The sequence below is a fragment of the Micropterus dolomieu genome, linkage group LG04 (genome assembly GCF_021292245.1).
Source record: "Micropterus dolomieu isolate WLL.071019.BEF.003 ecotype Adirondacks linkage group LG04, ASM2129224v1, whole genome shotgun sequence".
Lineage (NCBI taxonomy): Eukaryota > Metazoa > Chordata > Actinopteri > Centrarchiformes > Centrarchidae > Micropterus > Micropterus dolomieu.
In genome coordinates this window covers 18,580,444-18,596,188 of record NC_060153.1, presented here as the reverse complement: position 1 = coordinate 18,596,188, position 15,745 = coordinate 18,580,444, and the positions used below count along the sequence as shown (strand labels likewise).

Here is a 15,745-nt window from a genome sequence, read left to right as displayed (position 1 = left end):
GGTTCCCCTGCTTAAACCAGCACATGTCAAGGCCCGTCTTCAGTTTGCCAATGACCATTTGGATGATCCAGAGGAGTCATGGGAGAAAGTCATGTGGTCAGATGAGACCAAAATAGAACTTTTTGGTCATAATTCCACTAACCGTGTTGGGAGGAAGAAGAATGATGAGTACCATCCCAAGAACACCATCCCTACTGTGAAGCATGGGGGTGGTAGCATCATGCTTTGGGGGTGTTTTTCTGCACATGGGACAGGGCGACTGCACTGTATTAAGGAGAGGATGACCGGGGCCATGTATTGCGAGATTTTGGGGAACAACCTCCTTCCCTCAGTTAGAGCATTGAAGATGGGTCGAGGCTGGGTCTTCCAACATGACAATGACCCGAAGCACACAGCCAGGATAACCAAGGAGTGGCTCTGTAAGAAGCATATCAAGGTTCTGGCGTGGCCTAGCCAGTCTCCAGACCTAAACCCAATAGAGAATCTTTGGAGGGAGCTCAAACTCTTTCTCAGCGACAGCCCAGAAACCTGACTGATCTAGAGAAGATCTGTGTGGAGGAGTGGGCCAAAATCCCTCCTGCAGTGTGTGCAAACCTGGTGAAAAACTACAGGAAACGTTTGACCTCTGTAATTGCAAACAAAGGCTACTGTACCAAATATTAACATTGATTTTCTCAGGTGTTCAAATACTTATTTTCAGCTGTATCATTCAAATAAATAGTTAAAAAATCATACATTGTGATTTCTGGATTTTGTTTTTTTTAGATTATGTCTCTCACAGTGGACATGCACCTACGATGACAATTTCAGACCCCTCCATGATTTCTAAGTGGGAGAACTTGCAAAATAGCAGGATGTTCAAATACTTATTTTCCTCACTGTATGTGTGTGTGTGTGTGTGTGTGTGTATAACAGCTTTGCTGTTATACGTGCACCATGCTGTTGGATTACACACAATATTGTTGCATTGCTATTTTAACTAACAAAATATCAGACTTAATACTTTTCTAGAAGCAGCAGTACTCTTCATATTACCTTTACTTGTCAGACATGTAAATCTATTTCAGCGTTCAGTGTCATAGATTATTTCACATCTTCACTACCTCATCCTACATGCAGCGCCCAGGTAAAATTAACCCCCTATATCGTCTACTTTTGGAGCACTCAAGAGGAAGGAGTGAAAAATGGAGCATTACTGCATGGTGTTTTCCTTTGCAGTCTACACTAGCAGGTCATACTTTCTGCAGCTGTGAAAGCAATGCAGAAAAAGAAAAAAGGCGTTGTACGTACAACAAGCAGCTATGCAACAGCTGCATCTCCATAGTTGAATTGACACAGCGTTTGCACAACCTGTGCACCTGTTACTGAGGGTTAGGGCTAACCCTAACCGTAACCGGTACAAATCAAAAGGTTTACATTCTGTATCTGTAAGGAAACATGGGTTCAGCCAAAAGGTCACTTCACGTCCACAGAATCAGCAAGCAAGCTCTATATTTATTTTTAACAAGCCATGTAAAATAGAAGGTAGCTCTTTTTTATGTTAATGTTTCCAGAAAGGAGATTTTGTTTGTTGTAAATCTGTTTTTAAACAGGTGTAGTAGGTTACTAATGGGGCATGTTGATCTTCATGGTCTCTGGAAACCTGTGAAGTGGTGTAATCGATCGATTGATGCCTCTTTTGATAGAAGTGAGAGTGCAGTAATGGGGAATGCATCTGCTCTGAGTTTCTTTATAGTTATCTCCCCATCAACAATGTACCACTGTCCATCCGATCTAACAAGAACGGCAATGTACATCTAATTTCACTGCCCTCCTCATTTTGAGTTTGGAAACCCTTAGGCTTGTCCACCTGCGTTCAATGTCGCAATCAAATCCTCTCATCACTTCTCACTTTCTTTCCATGATCTTATCTGTTGTCATCTACCACGGCATAACATGCCCAGAAAACACTGTGCCTTTTCCCTTTTATAATAAGAAGCTCACTTTAGAAACAGGAGTATCAAGCTGCTGGCCAGGCCTCTGGAATTTCTTTCCCGCACTCCCATGTCAACCTTCGTTCCACTGTGCATGACACATTATCTCAAAATATTGGGACACTCCGGAAATGCTTTAAAACCTAAAGAGTCATAAACCGAAAAAGGATTTCTATGCATACTCCTTACTATAAAACTCTGAGTGATACAGAGAGTAGGTTGTATTGACCATTTAAATTGAGTAAGGCACAGAAACTGCTCATTTCCTGTGTTTCTTGCTAGATCGAGGACAAAATATCTTCGCATTATGTAATTTGTGACAGTGAGTGAGACTACATTTTTTTTTTGTCTTTCTCCGTTTTAAAGGACAGGCTGGGCCATTTGTCAGGAATGTGTGAAAAAATTGGATGGATGGCAAAATTGGATGCGCAATGACAGAGAGAAAAACACAGGGTAGCAATACCTTGTTTTAGTATGCACAGTGCACACGCTGTATGACATTAGTTATTTAAGTCACATCTTGAGGATTGTGAGGAACTCTTTGACTTGGAACAAGGCTGAAGTATTGCATAGTAGCTCGCCGTTATGCGAGTTTGGGCATGTAGACTCTGGAAAATAGTGCAATGTTTTACACTGTCTCTGGAATGTTTAGGACGAAGCCAAGGTACTTTTCAAACAAGGTGCTGCAATGGTGAACTTGAATTATTGCCTTTTGAATGGCTTTAAAATGGAACTATTGATTTGTGTGGAGCACCAAAGTGCTATTAACAGCCAAAGATTAGTAATTGGATATGTAAAGAATTTGTCCAGAGAGTCGTCATCAAGATGTGTTGGGGTTGGAAGTGAAGAATGAGTAGGCAGTTTCGTTTGTTGCTCTGACTCTTCAGAGGCACACAGACACCACTGAAACTCACACACTCTCCCACGTCTTCAGTAGAATTCAACTGATTAAGCTCCCGCTGGCATTTTGAATATGTGCTCAATAATGATCAGACTGTACCTTCGCACAATAGCAACAGTGCAGATGGACTAAACCATTCATTGCTCCCATCAGAGCTTTTGTTCGGGTTTTATAAGGTCTTGCTGAAGAAGAGCACTCCTCTTTACTCTCAAGGCATTCTGCCAGCTGGCTGCCGGCCCATGTTACTGGTGAGCTCTTTCACACTCAGTTTTCCATTTACAGCATGGGACTGTGTTGGAGATGTTGGAGTCGTGTAAGCTTCATTTGGAAAACTCAATTTGTTAAACATGGAAACAGGAGGGAAACTAAATTCTTCATAAGCAGCATGTATTTTTATATGATTCCTGAAATTACTTTGATTTGCTGTTTGCTTTAAATGATATTTGGAAACAGGCAATGTCTGGTTCATTTTTGGGCTTAAAGCTCTGTAGGCCATGTAACTGACAGTTTACTGCACTCATGTACTGCTCACATAGAGGGATACAGTTTTACATAGGTTGCTAGTCAAAATAATTTGACCACTTTATGTTGTAGCATTTTGGGTAAAATTTCAAGTAATATAGTTAGTTGAAATAAAAAGAAATATCAGTAACGTATAATTGAATTGAGAAAATTACATTAATATTGAAAATGTATGAGATCTTATGTTCAGCATGTGTAGTGGACAAGACTCACTTCTTCCCATTACTCTTGCTATGGGAAGTCTGAGGTGGCCTTCCATAAAGAGAAATACTAAAATAACTAGACTGTGGCTTGTATGCATAAAGAAGCTGACATTAGAATGGAAACCACAAACTGAAAATGAAAATTGGGAAGTAGATGTTTTGGACTGGTGATGGTGCCAGAATAAGGGCCAGTCAGTCAACAAGATATTATAATTAATCCTCTGTTGGCCAAAGTGTTGGTAGGAAGACAGGCCAGCTGGTCACCAAAATCATCTTAAACCATCCTCTGGAGACAATGAGAATCTTAAACAAATTTCATGGCAATTTGACAGGCAGTGTAAATACACAGTATCTCCTGATGTTACTGTTGTAGTAGCTCACACTGTTAGTGTGGGCAAGTCCCACATACAAATCTGCACGTTACGTACTGTAGTTGCCACACACTTGCTGACTGTGAGATGCGAAGTCTGTGTGAGGATGTGAACATTTTCCAAACATCATCTCTTGAACTGTTTTCGAACCTCAATGCTGTCGTCATAATGAAATTATTACAAGTCTCACTATTATTCATCCCTCACAGCTCTTTGCACTGATGCTTCATAGTTTTAATCACACTTGTTCTGTAAGCCTTTGAGTAATTGCATGTGTGAAGTTATTTTTAATGTATTTCAGGATTGCTGTGTCCATAAATGTACTCTTCTGGTGTTTTTAACATATAGAGTTTGAGAGACAATTTTGTTAATGCAGTTTAAAGTGTATGGTACTCATGTTTAAATAATTTGAATAAATGGTAAACTGGTAAACTAACAGTTACACATGTTTTTTATATGTCCTTGTCAGGATCTACAAGGGAAGATGCACATAAAACCTAGTAGATGTTAAGAAGAAGAAGTGATGAGGCAGTGATCTGAAGGTCAGTTCCTCATTTAGCCCCCGAGAGTAAGTCCAGTAACAGCACTGGCCACAACTGCTATTTCCACTGTGGGCATGCACAGTAAGATGATGGACTTGCTAATGGATGGAAATGCTAATCTCAAAATGACTCATTCAGTGTTGAATTGTATCAGGGTATTGGACACAGTTATGTTGAAGTAAATGTTCATGATTACTGTTGTTGAAGGAAGTGTAAATAACTTTCCGTGACAAAAGGAAGGATGTTGTTGTGCAATATTGTCAAGTGATCACAATCTGACTGAAGGTTGTTATTGTTTTATAGTGATTGATAATGAAAGTGTCGCCAGATCCAGAAGAAGCTGCTAGATGTAGAAGAACTATTTTTTCTCAGTAGTCATGTAAAACATTGTATACAACACTCCATTCAAGGAGAAGCCTCTGAATTATTCACCAACTCATAAATAATGAAGCTATGATGATGAATATTCGTTATAGTCTGCCTACTGAGCAGATACCATTTGCCAGTTCTCTATATTGTCGGTCACTTCTATAATAATGTGAAAATTTCCCCTCTTTCACAGCTAAAGTCAAATTTCCCCTTATTATGGGGAAAACAATCTTTATCCTGACCCCGTATTCACAGCACTTCTCAACTTCACAAGTAATCTTTTGTTAACGTAGGTTACTCTCACCAATGAAGTAGATTTGAAGCTTTCTGGACTACTACAAGTTGCTCTGGCGTGTCATGCTAGTGCTTAAAATAGAAAAGGAGAAAAAAGACTGAGCTTGGTGTTCACAACACTTTATAGTTAACTTTTTTCTCCACAGGCAGCAACAACAAGCTATTTATTGCTGTGGAGGCACAGTAGTTTCTCAACAGTACCCTTGGCTCAGATCTGTTAAGAATGCCAAAAAATATACAGTGAGTGAAATAGTTTGGTTGTTTTCAGAGTAGGCATAGTTGATGTCTCTATTTTTCCACCATGTTTTTATATGATGAACAAAAAGTATGAGAATGAAGCTCTACTTAAAGCTTCCATGAAAGCAATGACCACTACAATCTAATAATAAAATCCAGTTTAAAATGTCTGATCATGGTATTCTATAGTGAGCATGTGTTTTTACACTAGCATGGCTTTCAGATTTTGTTAATTGTCAAACAATACAACTGCGCTTAAGCTCATTCTAATACGCTCACGTAGCCAAGCCCGAGAAAGCACCCTTGCTTTAAATGTTTGTCTAGTGCCACATACACTTAACGTAATTCACAGTAAGTGTGCTTCGCACAAGTGGAGTCAGTCAACTCCAGTGTAGAGAGAGTGTGGCAGAAAATGAAAGATGATCTCTTCCCCAAACCCCTACATGCGGGTTATGTATGGGCTTTGTAAGACAGGGGCGATTTGTCCTGACTATAAAACTATACAGCTCCGAGGGAATGAGGCACAGAGGCCTGTCTCCACATTTACAGGGGATAACACCATAGACAGTATATTTCTGGATGAAACCACCCAGCTGGTTTGAATGAAGAGCAGTGAAGCCAGTTTTGGACCAGTAAAATACCACTACAGGGCTACTTCCTGTTGGCACCAGCGTCTACTGTGCATGATCGCGCAGCGTAACCGTGGTTTAATGAGCAACAGCAGAAACACCATAATTCTGGTAGCTGCACCAACAAAAAAAAAAAGTTTTATCTGACTCGGATCATCACTGATTAATCAGCCCACCTTCAAGAATAGTTTTTTAGATTCACTGAGAGTTTATAATCTAAGCAATACGCTTACATCTCTCATGTGCGACGGGATTTCACAGGGTTTTGACGTAATTTTTGGGCCTACATGGAACGGTCCATGCAGGCTTTGGTCGGCTTCACTGTTTCAACTGTGGCTTACCCCCTTGGATAACACCGCCTCAAGCTTCTGACAAATGGGAATACACACAAACAATCACACTGACACATTCTTAAGGCTGGCCTCTCCCTCGGTGAAGAGGCTGAACCATGGTGACACACTCAGAGGAGCATGTGATAACACCAAACACAAAGGGCTGGAGGTGGCTAACACACACACACATACAGTGCAGTCCCACTGATAATGGTCAAGTGAGGAGCTGTTTAGATTAACCAATGAATTATTAGACCCGCACAGGCATGATTAGACGCTTGTTATATATAAATAAATGATCCATGTTTGTTTATAGTGCTGCCTACTGACATACTACCATTTCCAGACACAATTATTTTTGAACCAAGTTTGTTAACAACTTTGGCCATTCAATAAATAATCATGGACTGAAAGATATCACCCCTCCCCCACCCGTGCACGGAAAATAAATAACAACATAAACATAAATATACAAATGATACAAAGAAATTGACATAAATTGTTATGGGTCTAGAACAGGTACCCCATAGGGCAGAGGGAAGCAGAGAAATATGAATATTAAACATGCTTTAATTTCAACGCTCCTAGTTACAGTTACGTACATATATACTAAGGACTTTGTTCATAAATTTATTAGAGCCTTAACTAAAGCATAGAAACTCAGCTGACCCCCAAATAAAATACAACATATTGTGAAAACGTTGGAGGATTAAACGCTTTCCAACAAATCAAAATTTGTCATATGGCTACCAGTGTGGCAAAGACAAAGACAGAAGACTTGTTAATTTTTTTTATTGTTATTTAAAATAAGATTTTTTTACCAAACCAGCTAAAGCTAGGAGGCGGGGGTTCTAGGGATTTATCGGTAGTTTTTATAGATACTTCTACACGTCTTTATTTCATCATGTGTAGAATATTATAACAAGCCATTTTTGTCACTTGGCCTGTCTGCTCTTGATTGTCTGCAGGTACTTCAGAATGTTCCCACAGGGCTACTTGCTAGGACAAATAGATGGTTTCACATCACCCCTATACTGAGATCTCAGGCTCAGGCTCCTGCATGCGAGGCTTAACTAGTACTCATCAACTCGTTCTCTTAGGTCAAATAATCTACATTTGCTTTCTGTCCCACACACTCGCCTTAAGATCCATGATGATCAAGCTTTTGAGGCTATTGCACCAAAACCTTGGATTGCTCTGGCCGCACCTTCACAGTCTGCTGATTCTGTGGATTCTTGCAAAAGGCAGCTAAAGACATACCTGTTTAGACAGGTGTTTGGGTATTCGGTGTGCACCTGGTCTGTGTCTTAAATATTTTTTGTGTATTTCAAGGATCAAAATTATCTTTATTATCCCAGAGGGGCAATTGTTGTGCAGTCATCACACAACCATCAAGCAAACTATTTATACATAGGCAATAAATACATAAGACATAAAGAAAATACACTATGGTTTAAAAGGCCACAGTTAAAATAAAATAACAAACAAAGTAGAATCACATTGAATTTTTTAAAAGGCCAATGGCAGTTGGGACAAATTAAGTCTTAAGTCTCTCTGTGCTGCATATTGGCGTCCTGTATCTACAGCCAGATGGAAACAACTTAAACTCCTTAGACAGAGGGTGCAGGGGATCAGCCAGGACTGACTGGGCCTTCTTCAAAGTCCTAACCTTATATAAATGCGAAAGGTCGTTCTAAGCTATGCCTGCGATTTTGATAATGTCTTGCAATTGATTTTTGTGGAAGGTTAATTGACCCTTAACAGCTGACCAATGAGAATGTATGAACCGATTCAGTAGAACAAGAAATAAAAGAAATAAAATATTTTCATAAAGGTGGTGTCAACATTAAAAGCTTATACAGTGGGGAGAACAAGTATTTGATACACTGCTTATTTTACAGGTTTTCCTACTTACAAAGTATGTAGAGGTCTGTAATTTTTATCATAGGTACACTTCAACTGTGAAAGATGGAATCTAAAACTAAAATCCAGAAAATCCCATGATTTTTAAATTTGCATTTTATTGCATTACAGAAGTATTTGATACATCAGAAAAGCAGAACTTAATATTTGGTACAGAAACCTTTGTTTGCAATTACAGAGATTATACGTTTCCTGTAGTTCTTGACCAGGTTTGCACATACTGCAGCAGGGATTTTGGCCTACTCCTCCATACAGACCTTCTCTAGATCCTTCAGGCTTCAGGGCTGTCGCGGGACAATACGGACTTTAAGCTCCCTCCAAAGATTTTCTATTGGGTTTAGGTCTGGAGACTGGCTAGGCCACTCCAGGACCTTGAGAGGCTTTTTACGGAGCCACTCCTTAGTTGCCCTGGCTGTGTGTTTCGGGTCGTTGTCATGCTGGAAGACCCAGCCACGACCCATCTTCAGTGCTCTTACTGAGGGAAGGAGGTTGTTGGCCAAGATCTCGTGATACATGGCCCCATCCATCCTCCCCTCAATACGGTGCAGTCGTCCTGTCCCCTTTACAGAAAAGCATCCCCAAAGAATGATGTTTCCACCTCCATGCTTCACGGTTGGGATGGTGTTCTTGGAGTTGTACTCATCCTTCTTCTTCCTCCAAACATGGCGAGTGGAGTTTAGACCATAAAGCTCTATTTTTGTCTCATCAGACACATGACCTTCTCCCATTCCTCCTCTGGATCATCCAGATGGTCATTGGCAAATTTCAGACAGGCCTGGACATGCGCTGGCTTGAGCAGGGGGACCTTCAATGCACTGCAGGATCTAGATGATCAGGATTTAGTACATGACGGCCTGGTGTGTTACCAATGGTTTTCTATGAGACTGTGGTCCCAGCTCTCTTCAGGTCATTGACCAGGTCCTGCCTTGTAGTTCTGGGCTGATCCCTCACCTTCCTCATGATCATTGATGCCCCACGAGGTGAGACCTTGCATGGAGCCCCAGACTGAGGGTGATTGACTGTCATCTTGAACTTCTTCCATTTTCTAATAATTGCACCAACAGTTGTTGCCTTCTCACCAAGATGCTTGCCTATTGTCCTGTAGCTCATCTCAACCTTGTGCAGGTCTACAATTTTATCCCTGATGTCCTAACACAGCTCTCTGGTCTTGGCCATTGTGAAGAGGTTGGAGTCTGTTTGAGTGTGTGGACAGGTGTCTTTTATACAGGTAACGAGTTCAAATAGGTGCAGTTAATACAGGTAATGAGTGGAGACCAGGAGGGCTTCTTAAAGAAGAACTAAGAGGTCTGTGAGAGTCGGAATTCTTTCTGGTTGGTAGGTGATCAAATACTTATGTCATGCAATAAAAAGCAAATTAATTATTTAAAAATCATACAATGTGATTTTCTGGATTTTTGTTTTAGATTCTGTTTCTCAAGTGTACCTATGATAAAAATTACAGACCTCTACATGCTTTTTAAGTAGGAAAACGTGGATCAAATACTTGTTCTCCCCACTGTAAAAGTGCATGCGCTTGTGAGCTTTCCTACACAAAGCATCCCCCTGAGGTTGAAGGGCAGCTTGTCATCGATAGTAATGCCCAAATATAGTACATAAATTGTATTTTATTTATTGTTTATTATAACCACGTACAGTGTACTTACTGTGTATTTTCTTATGTACTGTATTTTTAGTTCACATGTTTTTGTAGCTTGGTGATCATTTTATCTTGTGTTATTTCGTTTTTGTGTTAATGTATTTGTAAACACTCATGTAGGGGAAAAGCACTTTACAAATAAAGTTTTCTCATTTACTAACTAGTTTTGGAAGCATATCAAATATTATTTGCCAAAACAAATTGATAATTTAGGACAATCCCAAAACATCAGAATCAGAGAGGCTTGTTTTTGCTTGCAACTGTCGCACATCTATATGGATGCTGCATCACACAATGTTAAATCGTATAAAAGATGAATCTATGCTCCCGTCATTTTAGACCAAATGAATTCTGACGTTTCTACACCCAGATCCCCCTCACGTTGGTCTTTAAGAGAATTAACTCTTTTGTGATATTGTCTCTCATTAATAAAGAATATATGTCACCTGTTTTTCCCTTTCTAGTTGATGTGATGTCATTGATTTAGTGTAATTGGTAGTAAGTTCTGAATATGGCCAACTGGAGCATGTTAATGCGCGTAATAAAGTGAGAAATTAAAGATGGTTTCTCTAGAGTTAGTCAGGCTGACATATAGGCTGATATATATATAATATATATATACTAATCTTGTTAGTGAAATCAACAGTCTGTCAGAACAGGTTTGCAAAGAGAAGAAATGTCTCATTCTTGTGGAGCCTTTTAATCATTTTTGTGTTATTTGACAACACTGCTGTGATCATTGAGCAAATCAGAAATTAAATTGGCTCAACAAGAGCTGGCCTACTGTAAAATGATCTTGCGTTAAGTTCATTTAAGCGAAACAACAGGACCCAATGTCTAATTCTTCTAGATTTACCGGTGTAATAACCTGCATGGCTACAAGAGTGGAAAAGTTGAAAAAAGTGCTGACTCACGTTAACTTTGAAGCGCTCGTTAAGTCCGAATTTGTCCGTTCCTTGATTATTTATCTTCCCTTAGTCTGTAAGGGTCCACCGATCAAAAGAATCAAAACAGCTTTTCAGAAAAATTAAGCCAAGTTGTGAATCTTGTTATGTGAAGTCCATCGCTCTCTGTCTGCTAACATCTCTCATCCTGCACCGTCTTGTTTTTTTCGTGAGGTTGCTGTCTTCAAAATAAAAGCGCATAAGCCGTCTGTCGGAGCTAGATCAAATGAATGAGGTGTATTTGATAATTTTTACATAAGTATTATTCTGTTTGAAATAAAGAAACTGTTTCATAGTAGTTTCAGTTTTGTGAAAAAATAATTAAAGGCCTGTCCCATATGGACGCCTGAACCAAATAAAGGCAGGGTCAATTCAGTGATTTTAGCAAATAAAAGCCCGGGCTATTATTCAAAGTGTTACGGTATTTCTACATGTATTTATGTCAACTATATGTTTGTCTGCCTGTAGCACCTTATCACCAAAACAAAATCCTCGTATGTGTGTAACGCATATTATACAATTTGTTTACACATTGGCGAAAAAGCTCCTTCTGATTCTAAACGCATTCATACATGCATCTTGCATGCAGACGTGCAGTCCGGGGAGCCTGGGGATTTAAACCACTGACTTTTTGATTAGTGGACGACTGCTCTCTCCCCTTATGCACAGCCGCCAATAAACTCAACAAAGAAAGAAATAATTATCCATCTCTCTTAAAATTGACCTTTTGTTTTAGGTTTAGAAAGAGACCCTTTGGTGTTACATGCCCTACTGTAAATCAGAGTGCAGTTAGCACCTCATACTCTTCATACTCTTTAGGTTTCTATCTGGGTTATATTCCCTCTGGAGAATACTTTGCAGATCCTAACAACTGTCTGTCTACATTGATAGACTATGGTCAGCAGCAGTCTCTCTGCCACTTGAGCACTCTGTCCATTAGCCAAATTCCTAGCTATTTCATTATCTAAGTGAGTAGGTTCAAGCCCCGACCCACAACTCTCCTAAACCACTGGCTAGATTGCCAGTAGCCTCCTCTCTGTCTCAAGGGGACTGAATTAGGCTTTCTGACCAAGCTTGAAATATTAATCACACATAGTTGAAAACACTGTTGGCAGAGTTGAAATGTATACCCCTATTAGCATTAAAGTATTCCAGAAATGCTGTTTTTGGCCTGTAGGGGCACGAACAATATGTAAAGCCCTGTCTGTGTCTTGGCTCTGTAGTGGAAACTAGGCTATTGACTGAGCTGGTGTCACATTTCCCTGCTGCTGCCATTCCTGCCGCAGACACCCAGGGTCTCGCATTGATTTTATAAACCACAACTCCAGGACAACATCAAGGCTTTCAAGACCATAATGCCATGATGGATGAGTTGGCCAAGGCTTGTGACATCATAGGTTTATATCTGCAATGCCTCTAATTCCTCTGGAAATATTAGGTGTAAAGCTATGAGACAGTCTGAGCTCCAGGAATAGACTGGCTGGTTGTGTCGCTGTTGACTGGTAAAGACTGGAAGACGGAGATAAGTAAGTTGTACAACATTATTCCATCCCTGAGGAGAAAGCGAGATTGGTAATGAGTCTTATTATATCAACTCAAAAGATGTGGTTATTTGTGTCGTCCAGTGTGTGCAGCATGTGCAGTAAATATGATGTGTGGTTTGTAAACACAGACTGAAAGGCCCTGATCTTGATAGAGGGTTTTTTTATTTATTTATTTATTTTTTATTTAAAGTTGGCTGTAAAATGTGTTTCAGACATAGGCTGATCTTTCAGAACAACTCATATTGAATGTTGAACTAGAATAAGCCTCAAATGCTAGATAACCATTATTATATGCAATCAATAAAAAGAAGTGCAAGGCTGTTTTCAGATGAAGCTGAGGAAAGGGATATGGATTACTAACCACCTGGAGGATGCAGGATGATTTGGGAGCACTATTGATTGTTGTCATCTGATGACATCAGGTGTCACTCTCAGCAGCTTAACAGCTGGTGTATCAGTTTCTTTTTCATTAGCGGTCAAGTATACATTAGGTGCTATAGAATGAATTGATTTCTGATGTATTGAGTTGGCTAACCAGTTCCCTTGATTTTCAATGATTTGAAAAGAATTTATTTATTTAAAAGTCTTGGGTTCTGTAGGATGACACAGCATACAGTGGAAACCGCTTATAGTGGTCACGGTTATAGCGCTTATGGATAAAAAAAAAAAAAAAACTTGGGACAGAATTATTTCCATACAAATACTGTTTAAATAATTTTCTTATAGTAATCAAGTAGTCCGTGTACGGTACTCACTTTGTGTCTTTCATACATGACAACATATGGGGGAAAAACTCAATATTTTATGAATTTGTTTGTTTTCAAACGCTGCAACCAGTTCAGCATTGATAGCCTCCAGTTTATTTTTAGGCCTGTTAAAAATGAAGAAATGCACTGAAACCACTGGCAAGCTGTGGATTAGCAGCCTTATTTGCACTACTGATGATACTGTATTTGTAAACAGAACAGTACTGTTTTAGGCTACAGCCTAATTATAATTTGAACTACAGGAAGCTGTAGCTGTTATATACAGTATTGTACAGTATTACAGTATAGTGTATTTGAATTATACACAGTAGAATAATTAAATTTCTACAGTAATTTTGAAAGTGAAATAGCTGAACTTTTGAAATATTCAGTAAATGGCAAAGCTGTCTGTTTCATTACTTTAAATTCATAATGCATAATCTGCATTAGAAAAAAAAAGAAGATAATCATCCACAAGTGGATGATTATTTTCTGATCAATTTGACAGATGTGATTAATGTATCATGAAATTCTAGAAATATGTCAGCTGGTAGAGAGATTTTGCTGAACGATTTATTTCGTAGTAGCTATCGCCTATCTCTCTGGGGGAATACTGTAGATCAATGAGCAGGACTGCATTTGGCATTATAATTACATAGGTTTTATATTTATTGATTTTGTCAATGTAATTCACCAGATTAGCCATATGAATGCATGTCCATCTGGTTATTTTGCCACTAAGTGGTTTCCCGAATGAATTTCCAGAATATGTACTACATGTCAATTACACTTTCAAATAAAACCAAAAATTAAATGCAATTAATTAAATGTAAAATGTTAAATAAACTAATCAGGACCTTTAACCATGTTTGCGCTGTTGTTACCGCTTACTCTTCACTATCAGAGCATTGTTGGCAATGACTAAATGTATTACTGTTGAATAATCTATGTACAATTTGTTTATATTTTAGGCACATATTCATACTGAAACACCCCAAAAGATACGTCCCCGCCTCATTCCACCTCTTCTAATTACATTAACTTAAATCAATAACCCAAGCAATGTGTAGCAAGATGTGGTGGCTGTCCTTATAGCACCATTTCTCGTCTGCTAAACGCAGAGCCTTTTAAGGGTCACTTAAGAAATTGCCTATGAAGAGAATCAAAAAGCAAGGGAAGTTGGCAGTGAGGCTTATAACAGATTGAACTGGAGGCAAGCCAGCTGCTGCTAAAGAGACCGTTTGTTTGGATAGACTGTAATAGTTTCCTTTTTGAGTTACTGGTGGGACTTTAAAGGAAGGCCGTGGCTCCTCTGTAATGCACAAAGAAAAACATGATAAACAAACGTTTGAGTTTCTAAAGCTGAGCATTTTGTGCTGTTTTTTTCTAGCTCTTATTATTTGTTAGATTTGAATTGAGCTTGGTTAAATATTTTCACCCTGCCCTAGTGATCCATGTCACATTTAGGCATAGCATTAGTTATACAATATCAATATCCATTCACTAGTAAAGATAACACTACATGTTTTAGCAGTGCTGGTGAGTATTTCTTGGCAAAATTATCCGCTATCATCACCATAATTATAAAGTCTAATCACAGTCTACAGTATACATTTTGTCTTAAAAAATGGTTGTTTAAATCATATTGTTTGTCAACAATATTAACAGTAATCCTGTTTAGAAATCCATGTTTACAAGAGATTAAATATGATCTCATTACAGAATATTAAAGGTGGTAGGTAGGAGGTAAGGAGGTGGTATTATGCTCATTTTCAGTTTCAAAATCCTATTTAGGTGTTGTACCAGAACAGGTTTACATGGTTTAATTTTCAAAAAACACCATTTTTTTTTTCATACTGCTCCTTTTTCACCCTTTGTTTAACTCTTCATTTTAGCTATGGAGTGATGCATCTTGCAGCCTGGAGGGTAGCTAGTGTTTGGAAGTGAGAGGAGAGGTGTGTGCTGCTGCTCAGTGTTTTTCCACCAGTGGTTTTGAGGGAGTGTCGGGCTAGCCGCTTTGCGAGCGTTGTATGAGGTGCATTTAGGTTTCATTCCTATGTCGTCACAGGGATATAAGGGAAGCGGCACAAACGAGCTGTTTTCAGGCAGTTTAGAGCAGAGTTTTCTGTGGGAGATGGGAACTCCCCTTTGGGTGGCTTTTTAAGTTTGTACAGTGGGTACGGAAAGTATTCAGACCCCTTTAAATTTTTCACTCTGTTTCATTGCAGCCATTTTCCAAAAATCAAAAAAGTTCATTTTATTTCTCAGTAATGTACACTCAGCACCCCATCTTGACAGAAAAAAACAGAAATGTAGAAATTTTTGCAAATTTATTAAAAAAGAAAAACTGAAATATCACATGGTCATAAGTATTCAGACCCTTTGCTCAGTATTTAGTAGAAGCACCCTTTTGATCTAATACAGCCATGAGTCGTTTTGGGAAAGATGCAACAAGTTTTTCACATCTGGATTTGGGTATCCTCTGCCATTCCTCCTTGCAGATCCTCTCCAGTTCTGTCAGGTTGGATGGTAAACGTTGGTGGACAGCCATTTTCAGG

General features: G+C 39.0%; 1 protein-coding gene across 3 annotated transcripts in view; it reads left to right on the top strand.

Moving 5' to 3' along the window:
- LOC123970135 (inactive rhomboid protein 2-like) overlaps positions 1-15,745 on the top strand; it is a 46,964-nt gene that overhangs the window by 7,491 nt on the left and 23,728 nt on the right. For 2 of the 3 annotated variants that reach the window (XM_046048023.1, XM_046048025.1), the window contains exon 2: positions 4,440-4,512. The exons of the other annotated variant lie outside the window; for it this stretch is intronic. The gene's annotated coding sequence lies outside the window, so the exon portion shown is untranslated. The remainder of the gene's footprint in view (positions 1-4,439; positions 4,513-15,745) is intronic. 3 annotated transcript variants of the gene reach the window in all.